The sequence below is a fragment of the Glycine max genome, chromosome 2 (genome assembly GCF_000004515.6).
Source record: "Glycine max cultivar Williams 82 chromosome 2, Glycine_max_v4.0, whole genome shotgun sequence".
In the NCBI taxonomy this organism is placed as follows: Eukaryota; Viridiplantae; Streptophyta; class Magnoliopsida; order Fabales; family Fabaceae; genus Glycine; species Glycine max.
The window spans coordinates 30,837,405-30,846,274 of record NC_016089.4 but is presented as its reverse complement, the minus strand read 5'-3'; the positions used below and the strand labels follow the sequence as shown (position 1 = coordinate 30,846,274).

Genomic DNA, 8,870 nt, shown 5'->3' with positions numbered 1-8,870 from the left:
TAAGAGTAAAACGACGACATCCAGGAACACAAAAAATAGTTGGACGTTGAACAATGGGGGAATTCTGTCAAGTGCCTAACATTGTCGTGGATCAATACTTGTACGAGATATCTCATCAGCAAAAGCATAAAATTCATGCACATATGATAATTTGTAAAAATGCCATCCATAACAAATAATCTACTGCCCCTTTTACGTATGTGAAAAGGAAAAAAAAAACAATTAGCTTAGAGATTAATCAAACTTTAATGTGCATTTGTTGATAACAACAAGAATAGAACTGATCTACATTTTACAACCCCCTCTTTATTTTTTCTTTTGACGAAGGGCCACAGGAATCAACCAACATATTAGGTAAACAACAGAGGCGACAAGTATCACTACAATTGGAAAAACAATATCTTCACAATTTGCAAAACAATCTCTTGTGCCTGTGCAATGTCCCTGTCACAATGGAGACTCCTTCCACGGTAATCAATTAAGGCCTTCAACAATAGCCCTTCTGAATTCACCATGGGGCAGAAAGAAGAGACATGCCCACCTGTGACCCATCTCACCTCAGAACCTGGCCAGGCTTTCTGAAGTTCAAGGACCGAGTGTTTCGGGATGTATCCATCATCCTGCAGCCAATGTTAACAAGGGTTTAAGAGTAAGTGCCCAAAACCTTCTTTTCACAACATAAATACTTGAAACATCCACAAGAGAAGTAAAAGGGGACATGGGATTAAGAGTGTGTTTGAGCTTATGTATAGCTTATTTAGACTTATAACACAAGTACTTGTGCAAGTGTTTGGGAGAGCTTATGAAAAATAGTTTATGATATGTCCATAAGCTGTTTTCAGTTTATTTCAATAAGCTCTACATAATAACTTATGAAAACAACTTACAACTTATATGAAAATAGTTTTACCCTATTTCCTTTTCAGTTATAGAAACAATTTATACATAAGTGTTTGTTTGATTTGACTGATTTCAGCAAATATATTGTAACTGTATTTTCAAACTGGAAAGGGTAGAATTAGAAATGCAGAGGCCTTGTGCCTTATTATGCAAAGAACAATTTGGAAGGTACAAAGTATGTAACGCATGACAGTTTGAGAAGGGCTCAACAAAGTCATTATGAGTTGCAGTAAAACTGATACATTCGAGATGCAGACTTTTTAATGCAGGCAAGTACATAGATTTTGGACATACTATCACATACAGGTCATACACAGAACAAAGCTTAAGGGGTGTCAATGATTCACAGTCACAGCAATGGATTGAAGACAGAATCAAACCTGGCTGTTCCGGTTAAATCTATATGCATTGTCAACGGTTGGATATCATGAAACACAGCATATTTCATGACCATATCTAGGACTTCAGCCACATTTGGACTCATCATAACAATATCAAGTAGGGAATAAGGGTGATCTCGACTAGACAGAATCCAAGTCGAGATCACCCTTATTCCCTACTTGATATTGTTATTATGAGTCTTAATCTTGTTATTATGAGCCTGAATGAGGTGTTTCATGATGTCCAGCAGTTGACAGTGCATATAGATTTAACCAGCACACCCACTTTTGATTCCCTCCCTATAATCTTTTGTTGTGAGTTGTTGACACCACTTAAGCTTTGAGCTTATTTATAGCCTACATAAGCTGTTTTCAGCCTATTTCAATAAGCTCTCCAGTTTGACAACAAATCATCACAAGTGTCCAAAAAACCATCAAAATGGAAAAGTAATGCAAACAAACAAATATTTGAAGCCAATTCATAGTATGACTCAATGCATATTCACAAGGGGATATTGGGATCTGGAACTTACAGTGGCAGAAACAAAAACAGCATTGGGGATATTGGGATCTGAAACTTACAGTGGCAGAAACAAAAATAACAGCATTGGGGATTTTGGGAATTGGAAAACATGTCACTTCTGTTAGAGATAATACATTTCGTAGCCGCTCTCTCACTTCCTCAAGAGTCATTTCAGCCTTCTGAGTTGCAAGATCCCCTCTCAGTGCCTCCCAGGCAGTTCCATACTTCAAAATCCCCTCACGGAATGCCACAGCAGCAGAATGTGGGGACAGAAAAGGGAAGGTTGCAACAGGCGTTGGGTGAAGTGATCCAACCATTGCAGCATGTACTCCTCCTGAGTTTATTAATAATATATAAATTAAGTTATATGATCAGAGAAGCCACATGGTTCTAAAAGTTAAAAACTAATTTGTTTGGTTATCGACTTACCAGTTCCCACTGATAGGGTGATCGATCAGTGTTTTTGACATCTAAAAGTCTAAATTGAGACTTAGTTCAAGCAAACACTAGTTTTTCTCATGGTATATTAAAATTGAAAAATACTGCAGCATGATCAGTTAAAGAGGAAAAATCACATCAAATATTTGGAGTTCTAACAAGAATTTAGAATGTGTCCTACCCATACTAAGTCCACAAATCCCCATCTTGCTAAAACCTGCCTCAGAGTACATCCAGTGTAAAAGGCCACGTGACTCTTCAATGGTTGCTCTTCCTAATAGAAGCAAGTCACTAACACAAAAGTTTTGCACCACGCTGCAGCATTGGATGTCTTTGTCCATAGAAGGGACTGTATTTGCAAGTATATCATGGATAAATAGCTTATATTAAATGAATACTTGAAAAGAAAAGGGAGAAAAAAACCGCTTTTGGTTTCAGAATAAGAACATACAGAATTTGACCCTGACCTCTCAAGTACCATGGTTGCGATATTTTCCTTTAACAATGGTCCACCAAGACGCAATCTCCTTTCAAATGTGTGATCCCCAGTTCCTGCAGATAAACAGGAAAAAAAGAACTTTTTAAACCAAATGAGGAATTGCAGAAGACATAATCACACCTGGTGAGAAGCTTAATCTTTTGGTTTTGTGTGAAAGTAGTTCTCAAACAATCAATAACATAAACCCAAAAGCTGTATCAGTAAAAGCAACATAAACAAAGGAATGGATCATTCATAGTTTTCCTGTAATTCCAGAAAACATAGTAGCATTTCCCAAACTCATGATTGCTGAATATTTTTCCCAAGTGTAAAATTCTATGACAAGATGCTTTGCTGGACAAGAGCCACGTATGAATTTAATGTAACATCCTAAACCAGATTAATCTAATGCTAATAAACAGGGCTTTAATAGCATATGGTGGCAGTGGCTGCTACAATTGTATCACAGGGTGCTTACAATTCGCAAATCACATTGGCCCACATCAACCCAGTATCAATATGTAATGAAACCACAACTGTAATTTAAAACCCTATTAAAAGCAATCCATCAGATTAACATTAATTGCATGATAAGCTGGGCTTTGTGAGGAGTATTATAAGACAGGGAAAAAATGGAGGTTCAAAACTAGTAGGTTAAATATAGATTCTATCATTTGTTCAGGGGAGAGGGCAAAACAGAATGTTAAAATAAGGGTTAAGGCTCCTTTAAGTGAGTTTGCCTCTAAAGTAAATAAGTAAAGATGTATGATGTATCCCACCATTGATTTAATTAAAGTGCATTGTGATCTTAACCTACTAAAATTTAGAGACAAATTTCCTTTAGATGAGATTTCTCCTTAAATAAGAGTAGACACCACTCACCATGCGTCTTCCATCCTTTGCTATTTCTTTCAAATATTAAGGTCAACATGAAACAAGCCATGTACAGTTTGAAAAACAACTCTGCAATTTCACCCACAAATGTTATCGTACAAGTGGTTTCAACTCGTATGCAACCTAAACAGGAAAACTAAGTGAACTCAAAACACAATCCCTGTCATTTTTTTCAACAAAAACAAATTAAATGAAGGCTATTCTTTTATAATTTTCTCACCTGTTTTTTTTTTCTTTCTCACATTTTGTCTACCCCAGTCACCATGTGGATGAGATTAGAACTGTGAACCTCCAATCTCTGTTTGCTCTTTGCAACTCAAGAAAAGTAGCAGCAGATTATATCTTAATCCTGAGCATAACAAGGGATGAAATGAAGGAGATTGGAATATGTTGGAAAGAGGAGCATTTAATGATAATTTCCTTTCAAGTAGCTTAGTTAATAGTTAGCTGGGTTCAATGTATCTTAGGAAGTTGTGATATTTTAATTGTTCTCTTGAAAACAGAATTAGTTATTTATTATCCATGTAATCATTCTAATTATAAATAAATCAATCTGCTGGGTGGAAGATTAACCCAGAAAGTTATATTCAAAATAGCTTTGTTTCTCTCACTCTCTTCTTAACAGAATAATATTGGGTTCTATTGTTTGGATTATTTAAATTCAGATGAAATGGAATAGAACCTGATGAAATGCATTTCAATTCATTTCATCCAATTGCCCTATTTTTCTTCCCTTCCAATTCAGCAGGTATGGGATGAAAGAAATATTTTTCTTTCCTATCCATCATAAAAATATCTAAACAATTGAATGAGATCTTTGTTCTATCCCATTCAACTCCATTCCACTTACCGTTAGATATACAGAAATGGTCCAATTGTCCAGAAAATCACAATCCCAACAGAGGAACTAACTACATGAAGACATCGCAACCAATACACCACTGCTCTAAATTCAAGATTGGGCCTTACAAACCAAATTTGTAGGCCCCAATAAACCAAAACCTCACTTGGCACCTATAATTCATAGATGCAATAAACACATTGGATACAATACAAATCTAATACAATAATACAACTATTCTTAAAATATATAAAACACAATACACGCATGACAAATACATACAAATGTACACAAAATTTATAAAAACACAACAAATATAAAATTGCAATTGTGCAAATTCAAACTTTGAGTACATTTCTTGGACATCACTGAAAACAAACTAGAAATTATAAACTGTTGTCATCATAGTGGTATATTGCCCACGAACAAAAATAATGTCACTCTCATTGCCTCCTAAAGGTGACACCTTCCCTGTCCAGTTCACAGGAAACTAGGCTTCTATGTCTCATACTCATTGGCAACAAAATACTACTACTATTAATACTACTACTAATAATAATAGAGTTTGATTTTTATACACGATGTCTAAAGGTTTTATATTGTCAACCAATTAAATATCATCCTACATATGATTTAAAGAAATTATACAAAATCTACAACTTTCAATTACATGGCAATCCATGATTGGATAATAGTGTAAAACATAGTTCTCAGAATCTTGCGTTTCACAATTCAATACAATTCAGCTACCTACCAATTCATATCATAGGATGAATCTTAAATGATTTTGTATCTTATAATATATAAATGAATGAATCCGTGCAATTTTGTATCATTGATACGAATCACACAATTCAACAATTCATTGTTTTTCTTTTCAACTTTTCTTTCACCAATTCTCAAGAAAAAATTGAAAAAGGTCATATAGGCTTAAATTGTTAAATGAAAAGGAATTGAAGGAACACTTCTAAACTTATCCTATTTGATTATTTCACTACTTTCTTCCTCATTCATTCATTCTTTAGATTTTGTTACTATGTATTTGATATTTTCAAAAATTTTGACTGTTGATTTTCTAATCAATACTTATAAGGACACTTTATTCTCTAAACTACAACCCTCACTTTAGAAAGCTTTTGGTGGTGTTTAACACCATCAACTTCCCGGATACATACATGAGGAGAAAAACGGTATCAAATACATATCCAATCCCAATACAGCAATAAAAACCTTATTCCACCAGGTGAGGTCAGCTACACAGATAACTAGACACCATACCATACAGCTCAGTTAAAGACCAAAGTTTCATATACATGCCAAGCAAATACAAATCATCAAGTCGTAAGTCATTCATTCAACAAACTTATAACTTTTCAAATTCAGTATTATGTCAAACGAGTACAACAACATCAACAATGTTTGGGGTTTACGTTTTCAGGTTTAAGGTGTAGGGTACCTGCAAGATGAAGCACGCATGCCATCCTATGAGGGGCCACGCATTTCGGCACGAGGAACGCGACCCTCGCCATGTGGCTCTCGGGGGCAATTCAGCGAGCAGTTGGTAATCACAAGGGGTTCAGAACACCCCTTCTCTCAAGGAAGCCGTTCCGGTCTCCCAGACGGTTCTCCAAATGGGCCGCACCAAAGCGGCCCAATCATCTTCTCCAGCATCTCTAGCTTCGTGCCGCCCCACCCGCGAGAAAAGAACGGCGTGCTTATCCTGCTGCGGTGCATCAACGCGCCGTATATGTGGTCCAGTAAGTAATGAAGCATTCCCAGATTCACCGTCACCATTTCTTCTTTTTCTTTTACCTTTTTACCCACAACTATATATGAATCAAGGTATATGATGAGAATATCAACACCAAGGGGATGTTCACAGGAAAAGAAGGGGGTATATAATTCCAATTTATTTATTCTTTTTTTAAAATCTATCTGGTTATAATAAAATATCATCTTGGGTTTTTTTTTTTTTAATATCTTGGATTATGTTGTCACTATGTCAGTTAGTAAATATGAGAATAAGCAAAAAAAAAACTATATTATCTACATTTATTTTTAATTTCTATATTTAAAAAGAGTTTTTTTATATAAAAAAGAGTTTTTTTAGGGAATTTAAAGAGAGTTATAATACTACTATTAGCTATGATAAGTATTTGATATTTTCATTTTTTTATTATTTTTATTATTTATTTTATATCTTCTTCAAACAAAAAAAAGTAAGATTCAAATAAATAAATAAAAATGTTCGGTTGAATTTGCTTTAGAAAAAATAAGATAGATTTTATGTGAATTTTAAACCAAACTAACAATGGTGAATTTTTTTGAAGGAGTAAAATAGATTTATAGTGTAATCACAAATAATTGTTTGAATTAATTTAAGATATTTAATTTTTTTAATATGCTTTATTATTTATTTTATATCTTCTTCAAAGAAAAAAAAAAGTAAGATTCAAATAAATGAAAAAATTGTCTGGTTGAATTTGCTTTAGAAAAGATAAGATGGATTTTATGTGAATTTTAAATCAAGCTGACAATGGTAAATTTCGTTGAAGGAGTAAAATAGATTTACATTATAATCACAAATAATTGGTTGAATTACTTTAAGATAATTATTTTAAAAGTTAACAAATTTATCATAATGTGTTTTATGATTGAATGACTCTATAAAACTTTTTATATTGTGTATAGTTTTTTTTTTCTCATAATTGAATTGAATAATTTTCTTTATCAAAATTGAAAACTTTATATGTTTTCACAAACTATTCTTATATTCATAATGTAAATCATGCAAGTTTTGATGATGTTAAGAAGAAGAATTTGCTTGATAATGAGTGTCATCATAAAAAAAGGGAATAATGTGAATCATGCATTTTTTTATGATGTCGAAAAGAAATCACTTGATAATGATTGTTATCATCAAAAAGGGGAGAATGTGAATGTATGAATACATGATTTTGATGATGCCAAAGAAGAAGAATCAAACAAGGTTGCTTCAAAGGATAAACATTGCTTCAAGATTAATACAAGGTTGCTTCAACAAACAAAACCTTGCTTCAAGATTAACTAAAGATCAAGTCTTGCCTCAAAATAAAGTGTTTCCAAGATATTCAAGGCTCTGGTAATCGATTACCAGGCAGTGTAATCGATTACCAGAAGACAATTTTAAAAAATAGTTATTAAACAGGGTTTCAAATTTGAATTTTGAACCTGTAATCGATTACCAGATGTTTGTAATCAATTACTAGCAACGAAACTCTTGAAATTCAAATTCAAAAGTCATGACCTTTCAAGATATAACTGTGTAATCGATTACCATAAATTTGTAATTGATTACCACTGAAAAAATTTAGAAAAAACTTTTTGGAAAGACACATCTCTTCAAACCATTTTGAAAAGGCACGAAGGGCCTATCTATATATGTGTGTGTGTCTGATTTCAAAAAGCAAGAGATATATTCCAAGAGAATTTCATTGTCAAATGCTCTCTCAACACTTGGGCAAACACTTGCAAATCTATTAAGAGTTCATCCAGGAACTTCAAATTGTATTATCCGCTCTAAAGGAGAGAAATTTTTCTGTTCTTCTCAAAAAGTCAATTGTAATCAAGAGACTAGTTGTCTCTTGAATTGTGAGTTTTGGGAAAGGGATTCCTTGGGTGTTTAGAAGTTGTAAAAAGGATTTTTACAAAGATAGTGGAAAATCTCAAGTGGGTTGCTTATGGACTGGACGTAGGCACGAGAAGTGGCCGAACCAGTATAAATCTAGTTTGTATTTCTCTCTTCCCTTATCTCATTTATGTTATTGCAATCAATTCTGTCTTACATGTTTTAAATTGATTGCTGCTTGTTCTTCTGTATTCTGAGCCTATCATTTAGGAAGGGGTTAAAAGTTTATTAGTGGGAAATTAATTGACCCTCTTTCTTAAGTTGTTGAGGCCATTTGTTCAACACATAAAAGAAACTCAATCATTCATCTAAGTTAAAGAGAAAAAGAAAGAATTGAATATTAAGCAATGGGCTCAAGATAGCCAAGAAAGCCATGCGGTCCGAAAGATTTATTGAACATAAAGATAGTGAAAAAGCCTAGAAGCAAGAAACCCACACAAGTTGTTAAATGAGGCATTCAACCTAAAGGTTTTGGCGCTTCATTGAAGGGAAAAAAAGAAAAATTATCGTGAAAGTCACAAAAAAAAGTAAAGAATCACATGATTCAACTGAGAGCATGGGGGAATTTGTGATTCTCAAAGATATTCCATACCTTGATTCGTTGGTAGTTTACGAGAAAGAATTATGTTGAAATTTTTTAGTAATGTTTCGGGTTTTCTCGAAACCTCTAGTGAAAGGAAATGCTTGTACAGTCATTCAACAAAAAATAAATGAGATATTATTCGTTCAATTTTTTTAACGTATGTTAT

The 8,870-nt window shown here is 33.6% G+C and overlaps 1 pseudogene; it reads right to left on the bottom strand.

The window, feature by feature from the left end:
* Positions 1-227: 227 nt before the first annotated feature.
* LOC100775764 (protein ABHD18-like) lies at positions 228-6,609 on the bottom strand (annotated as a pseudogene).
* Between the last annotated feature and the right edge of the window lie 2,261 nt (positions 6,610-8,870).